General features: G+C 44.9%; 1 protein-coding gene and 3 non-coding genes across 4 annotated transcripts in view; all 4 read right to left on the bottom strand.

The window, feature by feature from the left end:
- The window catches only part of LOC119397092 (leucine-rich repeat serine/threonine-protein kinase 1), a 140557-nt gene that overhangs the window by 37175 nt on the left and 82570 nt on the right, over positions 1-20812 (bottom strand). The gene's annotated exons all lie outside the window — the stretch shown is intronic.
- Trnak-uuu (transfer RNA lysine (anticodon UUU)) lies at positions 19005-19077 on the bottom strand. The gene has a single exon. It is a non-coding gene; the product is annotated as a tRNA-Lys (tRNA).
- On the bottom strand, positions 19902-19974 carry Trnak-uuu (transfer RNA lysine (anticodon UUU)). Its single transcript has one exon. It is a non-coding gene; the product is annotated as a tRNA-Lys (tRNA).
- On the bottom strand, positions 20593-20665 carry Trnak-uuu (transfer RNA lysine (anticodon UUU)). Its single transcript has one exon. It is a non-coding gene; the product is annotated as a tRNA-Lys (tRNA).

The following is a 20812-nucleotide window of genomic DNA, read 5'->3' as shown; positions in this document are numbered from 1 at the left end:
TACACCGGCTTCTACCATTTCGCCTCCATCGAAATGTGACCGCCGCGGCCGAGATCGATCCATGACTTTTGGCTCGGCACTGTTGTGGCCGCCTCCAGCTTTGCAATGCTTTGCACTATGTGCAATGCCCGACTCGTTTCAGTTACTGTTTCAGGTTGGGCTCTCATAGTCGTTATTGTCACTGCTGACAATGTGTTAGCAATGACCACACAGTGAATGTGCTTGCACACTTTGAAGTGTATCAGGTGCGCACACACTGCACATTCATTGCATCTCAAGGGACAGCAAGCAGCATCCCCGACTTTTGTCACTGTATAAGAGTGCCCTTTAGTAGACTGAGATGGCACAGTCCACGTGCCGTCTTCGTTTAATTTGGCACAACCTGCCCCCCCCCCCATTTCAGTGCCAGATCTGTGGTACCTTTCAACTGCACTCAACTTCTTGCCCTTTGATCATCTGGATTGCCCTCTTCATCAAAAATGATATGTCAAGTCCATGAGTGCAGAAATTAGTTTATCAACACGCTTATTCTTCTTTCCCTCCAGCATGCTGTGCTTCATCGTCCTGTGCATGCTCTCAAGGTGCATGTTGGTGTGATACCTGCCCTCGTCCTAAAGCAGTAGGCCCCGCTCTTGAGGTCTAACTGCATAGTTGTCCTTGAAGTACTTCAGAAAATCCCTCAGTTTTTCTTCCTCAGTGTCAAGGAATGATTGAAGATACTTTTCAAATTCTTGCTGGTCAAGGAACTCTAAAAGGAGTCGCACGTTGTGGTACACGTCTGGCCTCAGTTGTTTTTCTACACACTCATGTATCTTCTTCTGCCAATTCCTATCCACATGCCAGGTGCAGAGAAGTTTCTGCTGAGGGACACCCATAACTGACGACCATGCCTTGTAAAATTGTGAGGCGTCATCAGACATAAATGTCTTAGCAGCCACTTTTTCGTTGATGGCACACTCAAGAGACCTGAAAAAGCTGCCAAGTTTCCTCATTCATCTGGTTGCAGATGAAATAGGCTATAGGTATACCTTATCCCACTTCATCTAGCACTAGAAGAGTGGTCAGCTCAAACTGTTACCCTGTAGTTCCATGTGTTGAGTCAAGACACACAGTGCCCGTGCCCAATTCTTCTAACAGCTCTTTTTGTGGCTCTGTCATCAAAGCAAGGGCAAAATCTGTTGCACCAAAAAGTACCAGTTGGGTCCACTGCACCTTGTGCCTTATACAGACAGACAAGTGTTTCACACTTTGTCTTACATTGCTTTCACCCACATATCTACACTGACAGCATCATTGTGTGACACTGTTCAGGAGCAGCAATGTGAAACTGCCGTTGATGTTATGCAGAGTTATGCGTTCTGCCAAATGTGCTGGCCTCAGCTTACATGCCCCCAACAGATGTTCTTATATTATTCAATATGGTTTTCATGGGCACACCACGCTCCAGGTCCTCTGCTACGTTGGTTAACCCCGTTGGCCTTTTCTTTGTCACTCATCCTCAAGTGCTGAATTTCTGCTTTATGGCCATAATGCTTTCTTTGGTACCTTACATTTATGGTGATATCTTCAGGTGCCGGGCTCTGAGTGTTCTCCTTCCTTCGTCACAGTAATAAATGAAAGACATATCTACCGGACTTGCAGGTACCCTGACTTTTTTCTCGACGATTACCATGACCTTCCCTTTGGCCTAGCCAACTCCTGATCTATTAGAGTAGTAGTGGCTCCTCGTTTTCCCCACTGGCCAGCTTTTTGGGAGCCGTGTGAAGAACAAACCAACAGTTCGCCTCTTCCTGAGCTTTCCATTCACTGAATTCTGTAATACAAATACAACATAGTATCAGAGAGAGACATTAAACCAACGAAAATAGTTCAAAGGCCTTAGACATAGATTACAGGGGCGTAGCCAAGGGGGGGGGGGGGGGGGGGGTTGGGGAGGTTCAACCCCCCCCCCCGAAATTTTTTCAATTTTGCTTGCGTATATAGGCACGCACACATACAAACGCACGCACGAACATACATAAAGTATGGTTGAACCCCCCCCCCCCCCCAAAAAAAAAAAAAATTTCTGGCTACGGCCCTGACAGATTAATGTCAAATGTTTTATTTTGCTCCCTCACTCTCTCTGCTTCACAAAATAAATTAAGTCCTTCAGTTACCCTTCATCTCATTCAGTGCACTGATATTCTTTCTGAAAAACTTCTGAAGCATAAGTTTTTGACCGAGCTTACGAATGTGCTATCAACGGCAAAAAACGACTGGGTGATAAATGTGACATGAGATGAACATGGGTTTTAACAAAAATGGGTCATACAAATGAAGAAACAAAGTATACGGCTTAACAGCGGAGGTCATCAAAAGGTATTAAAAAGGCCTTTAAAAGGTTAAAACTTAAAAAGTAAGAACAATAAAAGTCAACAGGTTTTGCAAAACACAAAATCTTTCTTCGAGAGCACACGTTTGTCCATAGTTTTGTGTGACCTTGCGGAGACCTTGTTGCACAGACTCAAGAAAACCAGTGATGTGCCTCCAAAAAACAGAGATGGGACAAAAACTGCTGTTATCCCATACGCGCACCAAGTGTCACATAGGATTAAGAAGGCTGCAGGGTGCGCAGGAGTCAGTGTAGTGTTTACCGCCCACAACAAACTTTGGAGGCCTGTGCAAGCGTGTAAACGTGAACAGTGAAAGGCCTGACATGCTGAAAGAAGCACACCACGCGGTTTTTTGTCTTGCAAATGCGGCATCGTGTATAAGATTCCGCTCTCTTGTGGATGTGTTTACATCAGCCAAACTGGCCAATGTATTAACGATCGCTTGTGTGAACACGCCAACAATTTAAAAGTCTGACGGCAACATGGCCTTACACTGTGCAGCTTGCGGTTGTACCCCCTTTCTTGACCAGGCTGTCATAGCTCGAGAAATATATGATGCATCATGTGCAGAACAGCTCGGACCCAGCTGTGTCAGCATGCCCTCTGTGTCACTCTCGAAGAAAGAGTCTGCGTTTTTGCAAAACTTTATTGTTGTTCTCACTTTTTAAGTGTTAACCTTTTTCAAGGCCATTTTTAATACCTTTTTTACAGCCTCCTTTGTTCAGCTGCATCATTGTTTCTTCATTTGGATGACCCGCTTTTGTTAAAACCCATGTTCATCTCATGTCGCATTTATCACACAGCCGTTTTTGCCGTTGATAACGCATTCGATCATGAGCTCGGTCAAAAACTTCTGTATGGTATCAAGGGTTTTTTCGCTTTGTCGCCCTGTTTCCATGGGCACGTTACCGCATGTAATCTTTAGCGAGAAAAAAAAAAGCGTAAGGAAGAAAAAAAATTATTTTTTTTTGACAGTCTTGTTCTGAAGCACTCGATGTTACCACGTGATGAGTGTAGTGCATTAATGTTAGTTTGAAGTAGCGCTCTATATGTCGTTTTCACTGTCCCTGTCTTGTGCGCTCACCTGTTTCAACACATCATGTATCCACCGGACATATTTGCTTCTGCTTTGTTTTTAGAGGGAAAACAAAAAAGCGACGCAAGCGGCAGTACTTTCAGTGTGATCGAGCAAAATTGTGAAAATTAGTGCCTCTGTGCATACTTCTGTTCTTTTTTTTTTTCTACGCGACAAGCACATGCGAATTATAACTAGCTGGCACAGTGAATGCACGTGGAAGCGGTCATGTGCTGTACAGCCTCACCACAAAAGATGATAAAAATGCACTGACACTGTCTTTTCCAACAACTATAAACTGAAAACAGGATGGGTACTCACCTTTATCTTTGTGGAACGCCTGCTGCACGTAGTCGGCGGCGAATTTGTGCGCTGCGATGTGGTGCTCCACATATTTTTCCAGTGAAGACAGGCCAACGCCACAAACGTCGCACTTCATCACCGACGACACTTCGTGACACGTGCGCGGAGACAGCGCCGGCGGAGGTGAAGATGACACTAGGACACATAGGGACGAAATTCATCAAGCACGTGACATACTAGGCACTCCGTGGCGACACGGGGAAAAGTCAAAACTAACTTAGGGAAAGAAAGTCTTCAAGTGACGTCACACGTGAGTGACGTAGAAGTGACGTCATCTATTGTTCGCGAGAGAGCCCAGACTCCGGCGAAACGCATGTCAGAATAGCACCCAGAATCCAAGATGAAAGATGTACGGCGACCAAAATCTATTTCACTAGAAATGCAACTTGCTTGTCTTTAAGTCCAACGGACGGAGAGCTCACGCATGCGCCACACTGCCCCGACGGCATAGCGTACGCTTCTACAATTGTATTTTTTTTAATTCGGTTCCTGCTGTGTCAACATAGTTTTGGCACTGAAATTCGGATTACGCTTACAGGCAGATCAGTGCTGAGCGTGATTCCCCTCGATTGCAACTCTATTACACATATTCTTTTGTTCCTGTAGCCTTTCGTTGAGGCACCTGCCCGTCTGTCTAATGTATAATGAGCCGCTGGACAGAGGAATCCTATAAACTGTATACTTTTTCCTTGCACTCAACAAATCACTTGACACGTTTGACGTTACATGTTGCTTCTCGGGCGTCTTCACCAGTGCTCTACATGTTAATTTTAGACACAAACCTATCGATTTTTTGGGTGCCGAGAATATCATTGGCGCATCGCACCGGGAAGCCATTATTTTTAATCTGTGCGTTATTGTGTGCAAGAACAGCAACACAACCACCGGATTCCTGTTTATTGTCTAACACGAAAATGCTTTATGCCGGGGTCCACTGAGACTTTCATGACGTATTTCCGTCACTGAAATACGTCGGCAAAATGAAGGCCATGAAATGGCAAAAAAAAACTGTCAAGAAGTTTTGATGGCAGGAGTCGAACCCATGACCTCTCGGTCCGCGACGATGGCTGGCAGGAGTTTAGCCCGCTGAGCTACCGCCAAAAAAATAACGGAGGCTACATGAACGCGCCTTTAACTTTCACACTTTCCTCTCTCAGTGCTCTTGGATGGATGCTATGGGCGTCCTCTATATAACGGGTCGGTGAGATGTGTGCCACCAGGTTAAAAAAAAAACGCGCCGTTTTTTCCAGTGTAAACTGGAATGGTGCGTTTACACTGGAAATGTAATGTCTTCAACGTTTTAAACACCGCGGGGTGGCTTTAGCCCGTGCCTCGCTCATAGCATCCATCCATATCGACAAACAGCTCTCCGACGCTCGCCTGGCTGTCGCAACGCTTTCCCTGCTCGCCCTGTGCGAATTAACGGCCACGCTAGAAGACACGATGCGCGTAGCGTTTCTCTTCTCGTTTAACGACGTTTTGAAGGAGTGCATATCAAGTTTCAGTGTTTATTATGTGCCCGTTGATGCCATATATGCACGGGTTTCACCATATGCGGTGTCCACATATATGTTAAGAACTTCAGCTGCAACAAGGGTTAAATCATGATCATGGGCGTTAGTCGTAGGTACGGTGATGTGCCACTAGGTGTCAACGTGAGTGCGTCCACATCAAGCGGTGCTATGTCTCCCAAACAAGCTCTGACATACCAATGCACTATAAACAATCATCTGCTACTGGGACGACACGTTTCACTTTCGTGTTATACCGATTCCTATGACAGAGGGATCAGCCATCTTTTTCTTTAGCTTTACCGGGATTGTTTCTTTAGCTTTACCGGGAACACCTAAGGGGTGGCACTTCTCCGGATCTTTAAATAAAGTTCTTCCTACCGTACCGGGAACACGCGAACTTACGCAGCTGTTCAGTGTGTTGATGCTTTTGCTGATGATGATGCTTAAATATGTCTCAGCGCTTTGTAACAAGTGGGCCTTTAAAACACGCACTCATCGTGTAATTCACATGTTTTGACGCCTGGTGCGATTCTACGTGTCTGCCACGCAATATTGCATGCGTTAAGGAGACTCCCTCCACTACATGACATTCATATAGTGTTCTTTTTTTTTTCGAAGCAGTAGAACACGCTTCCCACGCTGACGGCTTGGGTTCGGTTCTCACTTGAACCCGAAGATTTTAATTATTTATTTTATTTGCATCTTTCTCGATTATTTATGTAGTGTTCTTTTTTTGTCAAAGACGTTTCAAGAAATAGCGTGGCTCTGCGGTAGATTACCTGTTTGTATCAGACGGCCTCGGTTCGATTCTCACTCGAAACCGAAGATTTTTATTATTTATTTTATTTGGGTCTTTCTCGATTTTTCGGTCACGGACAAGATGCATCATTTTTCGCTCACAACCAGCGACGCCGTCACCGACGCCGACACCGGAATTTCTGCGAAACGAACTCTTTAACGCTGTTGCGTTAAATTCCTGATACCATGAGAATAAATTGCTTGACTCGTATCCCACGAAGTAAAATGCACTCCATTGAAACATTTCACGTGCAACAGCAGAGCCAGAAGACAGCCTAGGGAGCAGAAGCAAGATCGGAGGGGCGGAATAAACATCCGCCGTGGTAACTGGAATACCTCATCGCGAAGCAAGAGCGTCCGTAATCTGAAAAAGTTCACATGCTTGCACTTATGCTTGCAATAGAACATTCCCAAGCTTAATTTCGGCGAAGCTTAGTGTGTGACACTCCCGCGTTAACGACGAAGCATAAATGTGTGGTTGTGTTCAACGGGGCGTATCTTTTTGCCCCCCAGTGACCCATGTCGGCGACTTTGGACTAATAAATGTTAGTACTGCCCTCTGAATTTTGTGAAGTGCTTATTGGTAGTATCGCATGACTGAATTTGTGAAGATGAGGGACAGCGTTGTCAAAGGCACCGAATAGGTGCGCTATAGAGGTTGTCTGAACAGGAAAAACTCAAGGGTTCCTTATGCAATCGCCTAAGACGACTCGAAGGCGAAATCCATTTTCCTGTTCTATTTATTCTCGGTCGACGTGCTGATCCTCCCCTCCCCCGCCATATTCAAAAGCTTTCCGAACTTAAAGGGAGGCTGAAGCACTTAAAAAAATGTCTTTGGAGTGTGTAATCATAGTTTGATCCTGCTGCATTCGAAAATCAATGTAATAATTCACAGATGAACGCAAATAGCATTTCTTGGCAAAAACCACGGCTGCAGCCGCAGGGCTTCTTGAGATGCTGAGTGAACGCGGTGACGTCATCTTCGGCGTGCCGTGTCATTGGAAACATCAGCACAGTTAAAGAAAGCATGGCCTTGCGATCAGTTCCACAAACGCGCCCAGCCGGAACTAGTCACGGAGGCCACGGTTGAAGATACGACTGTGCTGCGCGGCTCCGCCAAAGCTACCGACGATGACGTAGTTCCGGTTAGTTTCGGCGCGTTCGCGTGGGCGAACAAGACGACGTTTTCTTTTGCGTATTTTAAAGCTCCTGCTGCCAAAACAGCGGAAAAAATTACGCCATCGTCGACAATAATGTTGGTCCTTCTTAACAACAATGTTTTACCGAATTCTAAAAGCTCTACAGCTTCCCTTAAAGGTGGTTTTGAACATGCCTCCAGGATCGGAGGCATTGCAAGCTTTCTGCTCCTCACAAGGTTTTGCAGAGCCTCCGTGATTGGCCCGCCTTGACCAAGCAACGATGTCCTTCGATGTCGCCACCAAGGTATATGTAAACTGGTAGCGTAACCTCCGTAGAAGCCCACGTGTCAAGCCGGTGGCTAGTTGTTGCAACAGTCGCCATCTATGTGAGGAGGGGACAAACAGAATTAAAAAAAAGAAAAAGATGACGTCACAACCGGAAGCGGAAATGACGTCACGTTTTAACGCGATGGGCGCGAATTTATGGATTTTATTGACAGGGCGCCGCTTCTTACTTTTTTTTAATAGCTGCACGTTCTTTTTCTTATCACTATGACGGCTCCATAATGGAAGCCTGCAAGATAACGGGAAGACGAAAAAGACAGATTTGATAAATAAGGTGTAGTTTATTGGCGAAATATTGCAGTTGAACAGGATATTACCCCAAAATATATAACACAGAAATCAGAAGTAGCATAACAATTCAACGTGCACACAAACCTTGCACACGTGTTGCTCTTGCATCCGTAGACAGCGCAGCGTTTCTTCGCGTAGCGTGGCGGACTCATCGTCCCGAAGGGCGACAGCACGCCGGCCGTGCGCTGGCAAAACACAGTCACTGAAACGGTTCCCGATGGCTGCGATGGGCTTTATTACCTTCTGCCAAGTACCACGACTAGAAGACAACGCTTATGCGAGGAAATCACCTACGGACGACAGGCACAAACCTACTGCGCAAAAACGAGCGACGCCATTTGCATCTGAAAATGCGCAAAACCGTTGGCCCATGTAACCAGACTGCCTGCATGTGCCCGCTGTTTCTGAAAATAAACGAAACAAATTGGCCACTCAACCACATACCCAAGACTAAACTTTGATTAAAATAATCTGCTAATTTAATTCGTGACAAATAAAATTAAAAGTAATGAAAATAAACGCTTAATTACTTGTTTGTTTTCATTATTTGTCCCCCCTCACCTAGTAGCGCTATAATCGTCACGCGGGTGTTGATGTTTGTCGCAATAGATTTCCGACCACTTTTCGTTCCGACTTTCGCGACCTATTTAGATTGACCTTGGTCGCCACTACGATGTCTCAAAATCTGGCGATCTGTGACGTCTTCATGACGTCACAGAATGACGTCATTAATGATGTCATGTTACACTGAGGTAATGTGACTTTTGGTACGCTGACTGCACGTACACGCACGTACACAGGCACGCGCATATTCACGTGAGCATCACGTGACTCTAGACCCTCAATTACTTTTTTTGCATCCTTCGACGCCGCCGCCGGTCTCGCGAAGTATCGTCACATGTCGCCAAATCTCGAAGACGCCGGCAGTCAATTTTCGCGTTTGATGAGACACCTAAGGCTTTCGCCTTAGAAAGGGCCTCATACCAGTTGGCTGATGTTTCTATGGGCGGTGTATTCGTCAGGTGCATCATAAGCGCGGCATGAAAGTCATGTCGTACATGATATGCATGTCCCAATTTTCATGTTAGGACCTGTCGTTTATGTTCTTTATACAATCATGTCATGCCATATCAATATTGGTATATATCCAATGAATGAAACGGCCGCGAACGCACCATGAGCGTGGCATGTAAATCATGCCGTACATGGCATACATGTCATGATTTTAATGTTATTACCTCTAATTTATGTTCGGCATATAGTCAAGTCGCACCATACAAGTTTTGGTATCTATCAAACTAGCGAAACGGCTGCGAGCGCACCCTGAGCGTGGAATGTTAGTCATGCCGTACATGACATGCATTTTATGATTTTGATATTACCACCTGTCATTTATGTTCATCATGCAGAAATGTCGCGCCATACGAATTTTGGCACATATTCATTTAATGACACGGCCGCGAGCGCCCCAACGCCGTGTCTTGTAAATCATGATGTACATGACATGGATATCATGACTTGCGCGTTACGACCAGTCAATTATGTTCGTCATACACTCTTGTCACGCCTTACCAATCTTGGTATACATTTAATTAACGAAACGGCAGGGAGAGGACAAGACCGTGGCATGTAAATGATACCGTTCATGATATGCATGTCAAGATTTTGGCCTTATGACCTGTCATTTATGTTCGTCATGCAGTCACGTGATGCCACACCAGTTTTGGTGCACATCCCGTTAACGAAACGGTCAAGAGAGCACAAAGTCGTAGGCGGCTTGATAGATAGATAGATAGATAGATAGATAGATAGATAGATAGATAGATAGATAGATAGATAGATAGATAGATAGATAGATAGATAGATAGATAGATAGATAGATAGATAGATAGATAGATAGATAGATAGATAGATAGATAGATAGATAGATAGATAGATACCATTATGAGGATGACCATGATTACTAAATAAATATAGATGTCAGTGCTATTATTAAAACGCTACAACGCCATTTCGGATACTTTTCGTTTGACAGCACTGAACACTAGGTTGCATATAATTAATAGATAGTAATTAATCTTGATTACTAATCAAGGATAAAAATGAGCAGTAGAAATCCATTATATGAAATTATGATCTATCATCTGATCGTAACTATGTACCTTGAAATACCATCTATACAATACATGTGCTTCTACACTATGAGCTTGCGCCCATAAATTTCAAATAAATTGTTAGATTCTTTATTATTATTTATTACTATTACCAATTTCCTATACGTCAGCGTGATAATGTACATCGCATCTGCAGATTTTTCTGAGTTTTAACGTGATCAACATGCACTTTCTCATCAGTTTAGCGACAGGCATTTTTTTACCCCTGTAGGGCTGCTTTCCCGCAGTAGAATTTAGAAAAACTCTTCGGGAAAAAAATCCAGCCAGCGCAATCATACCAAACTGCAAGCACATGGAAGGGTTGTCGTACTGTACATGCCACTAGAGTGCAATTAGCGAATAGATGATCGTTGCGCTACAATTAACTTTTGAAAAATCACCCCATGCATTTTCAGCGGATCCACGAAAGTGTCTCGGGAAAAACATCCAGCCGGCGAATTCAAACTAATCGCGATGTACAGCATAAGAACGTTGTCAGCGTTAAGTCCCTTAAGTGCAATTTGCGAAAATTAAGGCATTCTTCAGTAATCAATTTTTAAAGAACGCTCTCCATAGCGTTACGCCGAGCGCTTCCCCTTAGGGTCGACTTTGCCGCAGCACTCTATGTCCCAGATTGCTGGACATGGATACCTAACAGGGAAACAAACTCTCAGAACCGTCGTCCATATTTGAGTCATTTTGGAGGTAGATATGTCGTTGGAATCCTGGCGCAAAATCCCCATCAGAAATGACCCCATTTATGAAATATGGGAAAGGTCTTTCACATGGCAACACTAGCTGGAATTTTGTACAAACTATTCCTACCCGCCCCCCACTCTTACCTTCGTCACTGTGCCCTGGCCCTTGCGGGAGTAAATTTACGTGACTGCGGCTCGTAAGCTGAGGTGAGTTTGAGACCCCTAGCATAAATAGTGAAGGTGCAGTTAGCAAATAAGCGCGTCATACATTTGCTATTTGGTCAGTCGTCGAAAATGAAAGGTTATACGGTAAAAGGTCGCTAATTCGCACCCCGTTAATTCGGCGAATCGGATAATTCGGACGTGTTCTCTGGTCCTGGCAAGCTTATGCATTGTTTAATTTTATCGAACTCTCGTTAATTCGGTCATATTTGACCGCAACCCGGTTAATTCGGACGATCCTCGGAGCGCTCCAAGCACGAAGCGCCACAAATGCTCGACTCACAGGAGGGAAAACAGCGTTCGTGAACAACTCAAACGGCTGCGGTCCTTCATAAAGGCGTGGTCGCCATCTACGATCTAGCCATAATCGCGTTATTGGCGACTAAAGACTTCGACGGCTGCGGCCCACTTGCTTCATCGATTTTACTCGGCATACGCGAACTGTGTGGGCGATATATCTATGATCGTGTCTATAGCGCCTGCGGCAACTGCGGGTCAAAGCTGCGACAAGCAATAATTTCGTTTTCACCGCGTCGCTTCAGAACTGCGTAGTCGCCACCCATTATTGTGCATTAGCGAGCCAGGTTTATTCAACAGCGGATGCTGTGCTGAGCAGTTTCGTTTCGACTGTGGGCGCAGGCCGCGCGCGCGCCTTCGGAACTGCGTTGACGCTGTGATCCCGTCTTAATTTAGCAACCACGCTTTCATCCGCAGCGGACGCGGCACTCGGTAGCTTCGTTTTGACTTCGGGCAATGCGCGCGCAATGTCACGCAACTCGAACATAGTGGAAGCTGTTGAAGATGAAGAGCTTCAGCCGCAGTCGACGTGCTGGAATAAAATTCGGTTGCGGCATTATGATGAATGAACGCTCATTTGCCGATCATTTTTCCGGCGAAAATGTTATCATCACGTGCGCGTGGGTGGTGGCGGTACGTAATAAGGAAGGGGGGCAGAACACGTTTAGTGTTAAGACACGGCTGTCTTGAGCCGCGGCCACATTGTGAACGAAGTCGCGAATAAATTGAGAATGAATGAATGTGAGAGTACCCATGGGAGTGAGTAGCCATGAGCGAACGTGAGTACAAATGGCTGTGAGTAGGTGTGAGTAGGCGCGAGTGAGTACTTACCAGTGTGAGTGGGCGGGAGTAGGAACTGAAGGCGAGTGAGTACCGATGGGTATGAGCAGGTATGAGTATGAACGTAAGCGATTGCCCATAATTGTGAGTACACTTGAGTATGAACGTGAGTACTTATGAGCGTAAGTGGGCGTGCACGTATGAACGCGAGTGAGTACCAATTGGCGTGAGCAGGCATGAGTATGACCGTGAGTGAGTGTCTATGAGTGTGAGTAGACGTGAACATGAACGTGAGTGACTGTCTATGAGTGTGGTAGGCGTGAGCATGAACGTAAGTGACTGTCTATGACTGTGAGTAGGCGTGAGTATAAAAGTGAGTGAGTGCCTATAAGTGCGAGTAGGCGTGAGTATGAACGTGAGTGAGTGGCTATGAGTGTGAGTAGGGGTGAGTATGAAAGTGAGTGAGTGCCTATAGGTGTGAGTAGGCGTGAATATGAACGTGAGTGAGTGTCTATGAGTGTGAGTAGGCATGAGTATAAGCGTGAGTGAGTGTCTATGAGTGTGAGTAGGCGTGAGTATGAACGTGAGTGAGAGTCTATGAGTGTGAGTGGGCGTGAGTATGAACGTGAGTGAGTGTCAATGAGTGTGAGTAGGCGTGAGTATGAACGTGAGTGAGTGCCTATGAGTGTGAGTCGGCGTGAGTATCAAAGTGAGTGAGTGCCTATAAGTGTGAGTAGGCGTGATTATGAACGTGAGTGAGTGTCTATGAGTGTGAGTAGGCGTGAGTATGAACGTGAGTGAGTGTCTATGAGTGTGAGTAGGCGTGAGTATGAACGTGAGTGAGTGTCTATGAGTGTGAGTAGGCGTGAGTATGAACGTGAGTCAGTGCCTATGAGTGTGAGTAGGCGGAGTAGGAACGTGAGTGACTGCCTATGAGTGTGAGTAGGCGTGAGTATGAAAGTGAGTGAGTGCCTATAAGAGTGAGTAGGCGTGAGTATGCACGTGAGTGAGTGTCTATGAGTGTGAGTAGGCGTGAGTATGAACGTTAGTGAGTGTCTATGAGTGTGAGTGGGCGTGAGTATGAACGTGAGTGAGTGCCTATGAGTCTGAGTAGGCGTGAGTATGAACGTTAGTGAGTGCCTATGAGTCTGAGTAGGCGTGAGTATGAACGTGAGTGAGTGCCTATGAGTCTGAGTAGGCGTGAGTATGAACGTGAGTGAGTGCCTATGAGTCTGAGTAGGCGTGAGTATGAACGTGAGTGAGTGCCTATGAGTGTGAGTCGGCGTGAGTATGAACGTGAGTGAGTGCCTATGAGTCTGAGTAGGCGTGGGTATGAACGTGAGTGAGTGCCTATGAGTGTGAGTCGGCGTGAGTATGAACGTGAGTGAGTGCCTATGAGTCTGAGTAGGCGTGAGTATGAACGTGAGTGAGTGCCTATGAGTCCTGAGTAGGCGTGAGTATGAACGTGAGTGAGTGCCTATGAGTGTGAGTCGGCGTGAGTATGAACGTGAGTGAGTGCCTATGAGTCTGAGTAGGCGTGAGTATGAACGTGAGTGAGTGCCTATGAGTCTGAGTAGGCGTGAGTATGAACGTGAGTGAGTGCCTATGAGTCTGAGTAGGCGTGAGTATGAACGTGAGTGAGCACCTATGAGTGTGAGGAAACGTGAGTATGAACGTGAGTGAGTACCTATGAGTGTGAGTAGGCGTGAGTATGAACGTGAGTGAGTGCGAAAGCGGTAAAAATTGGGGTGAGTGAGCATGAGTGAGTATTCTCTTACAGTGCCGACCTATGTCCATGAATCACAGTGCATGACCGGTGAGCTCGACTGCCCATGCAAAATTGGCAAGCTTAACTGACATTGAAAAAGCAACAGCCGCGCGGATGGATACAGTCAGCGCTAAGGCCTTCGTAAGGAAGTTAGACGGTTATCGCTGCGAGTAAATTACAGTAAATTACGTCAAGTTTACTGGTTAACGAACTTCGAAGTCTTCATTACTGCTGATGCAATGTAGACACCACACACCTTTATCCTTTTGTGCGTTACTTTCTTTATCGCAATGAGAGATGGCGTGCGCAGGCTCCAAGTTGCACGCGATCCGCTGCTGGGCGGAAAACGTCTTATAAAGTGCGTCTTCTAGACGTCACAAACAAGACGTTTTTAAAACGTCGAAATTGGTTTAGAATCGAACAAACGTCTTGAGATATACGTTCCAAAATAGTCTTAAAAAATGCGTTTTCTAGACGTGATCCAAAACGGATATAATACGGATTTTCTGTGACGTTTTTTAAAACGTCGAAATTGGTTTAGAATCGAACAAACGTCTTGAAATATACATTGCAGACCAAAATGGTCCAAAAAAATGCGTTTTCTAGACGTTATAAAAAAACGGATATAATGCGGATTTCCTGTGACGTTTTTAAAATGTCGAAATTGGTTTAGAATCCGTGTTATCCCATTTATCCCTAAAAAAGAACGTCTTCTACACCATGTGTGCTACCTGGGAATAGAAGGAAAGAAGATGACTCTTAAGGGCTCGTTTTCTTTGTTAGACACACTATTAATGAGAACTAACAGACAATAACGCCAAGGAAAGTATAGGGGGTGTTATCTGTAGTATTTAGAATATAAATGTGAAGAAAGTAAAGGGACCGAACCTGCGACCTTCGAATAACGCGTCCGATGCTCTACCACTGAGCTACAGCGGCGGTCATTCTCCCATGTGCATTTAAACCTTGGAGTGCTAGTCAGCGCCCCTCGCAGCCATGGCGGCGAGTGTGGAACACTCTTTTTCTGCCTTTCTGGCGTCACGTAGCACGTGATCTTTTTTTTTTTTTACGAGCTGGCAGCTGACCAATAATCCCTCGCATACTACCTGAAGGCATCCAGTCTGCCAGAACGAGACCCTTGCTATGAATGAAGGAAAGAAGGTGAAACCATAGTGAAACCAAGAACTTCCACGAAAGAACGCGGCATGCAGCACAACAATAACCTCCGTCAGTTGAACCGAGAACGGAGCACAGTAGCAGAACACTGCGAGCGGTTTGACCAATATCCGTCCCGACGACGCGGTGATACTGGCAAAAGAAAGGAACCCTCGCCGGCGGCTCCTCCTCGAATCCTGGCACATTGAGCAGACAACAGGAAACACCAACCGCTCTACGGGGACATTGCCCTCCATCTCCTGCAACCGATCGTTGGAACACAGCGTAAATCAGTATATCAGTTACGTGCTTCCTTTGCTTGCATCATGAGCACGGATTCTCCGCCTTTGAAAAAGTGAAAAATACGTCAATGCACGTTCCGGAAAGAGTGGAGATCTCAACCCGAGTACGAGAGCTGGCTCCTGCCCACTGTGTGCTGCTTTTGTTTGTGCATTGGGTTTATTTGGTTCAATGAAAGCAATGTTACATTAAATGTCACTACATGCCGAAGAATTGACATAGCGTTTATTGTTCAACATTATTTTGATCTCCTCCCAATGGTACAAAAGTGCTCGGCCCAACGCTGGCCCAAGTTACGGTCGTTTTTTTTTTTTTCATTGTATTATACACGCACACGTACAAACGCACGCAAGAGCATACATAAAGTATGGTTGAACCCTCCCCCCCCCCCCCCCCCCCCCCCCATTCCGAAAAAAAAACTTCTATGCCTGTGGGGTTACTGCACATATGCTCGGAGCACATGCAAGGGCGTCCGCAGAAATTTTTCCAGGGGGGTGCATCCACTGGGGGGGGGGGGGGGGTTCAATACCGTGACTTGACCGGAAAGGTTACCCAATAGAAAACCAATAGCCTATGGTTTATGGAACACCTATTGGTCTATTGGTTCTTATAGGTCTATTGGTTCCTATAGGTCTATTGGTTCCTATAGGTCTATTGGTTCTTATAGGTCTATTGGTTCTTATAGGTCTGTTTGTTTTGTATTTGCATATTTGAACTATATTAGCCTATTGGTAATGTATTAGTTTTGTATCTATTTGCCATCCATTAGCCCATCACAAATGGTCTTGCATAAATGCGTAGTTGGGTCAGTTTTCATGCAGAAGACCCACAATGTGGCAGCGTTCTGCAATGATAATCACAGGTGGATGAATGAGGCATATGTTCAATATATTCTCATAATCAAAACTACAAGTGCTTCTTCTGGCCCTTGATGATGTTGGCGATCTGCGGGCGACTATTTGCCAAGGCACTATGTCTTGTGTCAATTTCTTTTGGACTGCCTCATCCGCACTCGAGGAAGTGCCTGAAAGATTCTGTAAACAACAGAGCCATGAAATCAGAAAACAGTAACACATATTTAATTAAAGTTTATACCTTTGAAGCAATGTATAGAAAGTAGGCGGCACAGTGAGAAATTATCTAGACCTTCATTCGCTGCACATGTTCACAATGTTGCAGGAGCTGAACTATAGCAAAAAACTGAGTGAAATATTACACACCCAACTGTGGCTTATTGCGTGAAAGAAAACAGTATATCGGCAAAATTTTGCAGCAAAAAAAGGAAGGAAAAGAAAGGGGCAAATTTTTTTTTAAAAATTAAGCAGCGCCTTATCCCGTTTACACGCTTGCGTCCTGTGTTTTTTGAGCTGTACCCAAGAATGAACTGCAAACTCGTCCTTAAATTACAGCAACTCAATAATCACTATCTGTGACGTGCTCTTTTTCACGATGGTGGTGCGACTATCATACCTAGAGCATGCCACTAAATCTCAACTTAAAGATGGCATGAAATAAATTAAGCTAGGGTAGATTCACGATGAGGCAACAGTAATATGTAAGACTGTAGTAAAGGCAGCCTAGATTCCATATCGTTGCAAGCCCAACACAGCAGTCAGGCTGCAATGAGTTGGATATAACACACGTGCTGCATGTTACGTGCTTATGCAATTAAGTCAACAACATTAATAAATCGCACCAGTGTAGTACATATGCTATGCACATTTCGTATAATGAATTATCATGTGGCCTTCATGTGGTTCTTGTGACATTATGTCGAACAAGTATCATAAGCCGATTGGCGCGCACTACAACACACAAACCGCATCGACTAGAGCGTTTTACTATGAGGCAATAAACGCGTTTTCGGCTCAACATGCACGTTGTAAATACTTACAAAGGGCTTGCGAGACTCGAACTACACTCACGGGCAGGGCGCCTGTCCTTTACCTCTAATCTATGCTACGTTTTTTTGTGCATACTGACAAACACAAAAACAAACTTCAATAATATATGCGCTCAATCATTCAACTTCTATTAGAGCGTGTGGACTTGCAATCGAGGCATCGCTGGTCTCGCTGTCATCAAATACCGGAGACAAAGGACGAGGGACTTGTTTTCCCGACCTTTCGGCTTCGTCCCAAGTTTGGATACAAAAAGAAAGGTGATATCAAATAAATACTAAATAGGAGTAAATGCCATGCCCACTCAACTCACCAAACAATCGGAGCACATGGGCCTCGAAGTATAACCTTGTTGCTCGTCTTGCCATTATTCTTGGTGCCACTTTGTAGAGTCGAAATCGGTCGAAATCCAAGACATTTATGGCTCAGAACGTCTCCATCTGGTGCACGCTGAACACAGTCTTCACGTTATCGTCACGGAAGCACACTAAAGCAAACACCGTGTAAGCAGGCTTACGTGAAGCATCGAGAACACACAAAGCGCGCGCTGCGACAGACACAGAACGTTTTGGCTTAGCTTGGCCGCAGGCTGGGCTTGTCTTCGTATCGGCCGAGCGCGGATGGCGCGCCAAACGCACGGTCGGTCGTGTTTGCAGATCCACAATTCTTTCTCCTGTATCTTTACAGCACTACTTATATTGCTTAGCATAAATAGTTATAAACTTTACATATTATCCAAAGCTTCTCTTAAAGCTTAGCACATGGGTTAGCCTGCTTAACCAAGGAACGTGTAAAAAAAAATAAAAAATGTTCACACATGCAGCGTCGCCACGCCGCGCACCGTCTCATTTTTTTTTTTTTTTTGTCACCTGGCTGGTTCTATGCCGCTTGTGATCTCATGGCGGTTTCTTTATTATTATTCTGTGGTGTCTGTGTTGTCGATTCCTTCGCAAGTTCTTCTTTAGCGTGTCCGCACGGCAGGTACGGAGACACCGTACTGCCGTGGTCGACACGCAGCCTTTTTATAACTCTTTTAGTCGCGCGAGTTGCTAACTGCACACGGTGTCTCACGGTGTACGATTAAGCTCAATCGGGATCAGACTTATCAAAAGTGAATTGATCCCGTCTGCAGCTTGCGTATAATAACCAATCATGATCAAGAAATTTGATCGGGATCGGGTCCGACGCGCTCAATCAGTCATAAGATATTATAAACAGCTACCAATAGGCGGTAGCTGTTTGAACAATAAAACTCCTGTTGGCCTTATACATCTTCTGTGAGTACATTAAGACACCAATAGGTAGCACCTATTTGACCAATACAACTCCTATTGGTCCAATAAGACACCAATAGGTGATGGCTATTGGTATCTATTGGTACCAATAGGAGTCTTATACAACCAATACAGCTCCAATAGATGTCCTATAGAACCAATAGCGATTTTCTATTGGACCAATAGAAGATCCTATTGGTATTTTTGCTAGGGTAGTCAATAATATGTAATAGCGTGCAAAGTTGGCTGGCAATCCTGAAGGCCGTTTCACACGGATATGCGGACCTTTTGTGTGCTAACCAACGTGTGCAGCTTATTGCTACTGCATAGAAAGATATTATCCGAAATTCCAGGGGGAGCAGCCGCCCCCCCTTGCACCCCCCTCCGGACGCCCATGAGCACATGGAGTACTGAGTACAACTTGCTATTGTCCTTGTTCAGGGACCACAACGGCCGCTCGATGCAAAAAAAAAAGAAAAGACAGAATAATCGAGCTGCCGTGGTACCACATTCCTGTGAAAACAAAAGAGAGATAGCAAAAAAAAAAAAAAAAAAAAAACGCCCGAGCAGGGGCTCGAACCCTGGACCGTTAGGTTAAAAGCCTAACGCTCTACCGACTGAGCTACCCGGGCAACGAGAATTCGTGTCGTTATACCGCGAAAAATTAAAAAAAAAGAAAAAAAAAGCTAGAGAGAAATGAGCAATGGTTGTGCATGTGTTTCCGGAATGACATTTAGGCAGGGCTCTTAATTCGTACGTCTTGTGTGAATTTGTCGTCGCTGCTTCGCACGATAGCTACGAATGGTACAGAGGAATATTTGAATGGTTATTATTATTATTATTATTATTATTATTATTATTATTATTATTATTATTATTATTATTATTATTATTATTATTATTATTATTATTATTATCGTTGTTGTTGTTCTTGATCGTCCTACCAATAAACGCTCGCGAATTGCTACCCAAGAACATGCCTTTAAATTGTAACATGCTTTGGGGTTTGGATATGCTGCTACACTCAGGCACGTAGCCAGAAATTTTTTTCGGGGGGGTGGGGGGGGGCAAGGCCTAACCAACTTGGGCCTAACTGTTTGAAAGAAAGTCTTTCTATGGCAAAAAGAAAAAAAAAATGCCCGGGAATATAAAAGGCTGGACAAATTTCGAGGCTCCCCCCCCCCTTGCCTACGTGCCTGGCTACACTCCTCTAGTTCACTGTAATGCTACTACGAGACCCGGTGCACGGCTTCTAAAAACTTGCCGTCATAGTTTTCGGACAGAGGCGCAAAGCAGTAGAGAATCTCGACGATAGCATCTGAGCCTGAACCGTAGCTTTCTCTCTCGGACTTCTTTCGGAAACAGCTCGGGTCAAGAACGCCGATGCAACACCGCACCTATTCGTAAGAAAAACAAAGAGCAGAAAATGATCAGACAAGAAAAGTAAAAAAGAGCACGCCCGAGCAGGGGCTCGAACCCTGGACCGTTAGGTTAAAAGCCTAACGCTCTACCGACTGAGCTACCCGGGCAACGGGAGTCGCCGTCGTTATACCGCGGGAAATAAAAAAAAAAATCATCGTAAGGAGCAAAAAAAGAAAAGGAGCGAGACAATTAAGTGAAGAATGGTTGTGCGTGTTTTTCCAGTACGAAATTTAGGCAGAACTTTTCGTACGCCTTGTGTCAGTTTGTCGTCGCAGCTTCGCACGATAGCTACGAATGGTACAGAGGATTATTATTATTATTATTATTATTATTATTATTATTATTATTATTATTATTATTATTATTATTATTATTATTATTATTATTGAACGCGGCCTGCCAATCAAGGGAGAGAGGGGTTTATTATGACAGAAAAGCTGAGAGATCGGCCCGAATTAGAACACTGTAGCCTGAATCAATTCATTTTCTGACCTGCTACTCATCGTTAGGAAAGGGGAGGGAAAAAGAGGAGAGAAGATGTTAACGATCCTGCAAATCAACGTTCGCTACAATGATTTGGCGGCTTCTAAAACGTCGCCGTGTTTGTTTTCGGTCAGAGGCGCAGAGTAGCACAGAATCTCGACGATAGCATCCGGTGAGAACGCCCTTGAAACACTGCAAAAAGAAAAAAACAAAAAATGATGAGACAAAAAAAAAAAAACCCACGCCCGAGCAGGGGCTCGAACCCTGGACCGTTAGGTTAAAAGCCGAACGCTCTACCGACTGAGCTACCCGGGCTGCTGTATGGTGTCGTCGTTGCTGGGCAGGAAATAAAAAAAAAAGAAAAGAAAACAAACACAAAACTATAAATGCATACAAATTAAGAATAAACGTGCGTGTTTTAACGCAGAGTTTCCGCAGGACTTTTAATGTGCGCGTGTCTGT

The sequence above is a fragment of the Rhipicephalus sanguineus genome, chromosome 6, assembly GCF_013339695.2.
Source record: "Rhipicephalus sanguineus isolate Rsan-2018 chromosome 6, BIME_Rsan_1.4, whole genome shotgun sequence".
NCBI classification, from domain to species: Eukaryota; Metazoa; Arthropoda; class Arachnida; order Ixodida; family Ixodidae; genus Rhipicephalus; species Rhipicephalus sanguineus.
The sequence above is the reverse complement of the archived record's forward strand: the minus strand, read 5'-3'. Positions and strand labels throughout refer to the sequence as shown.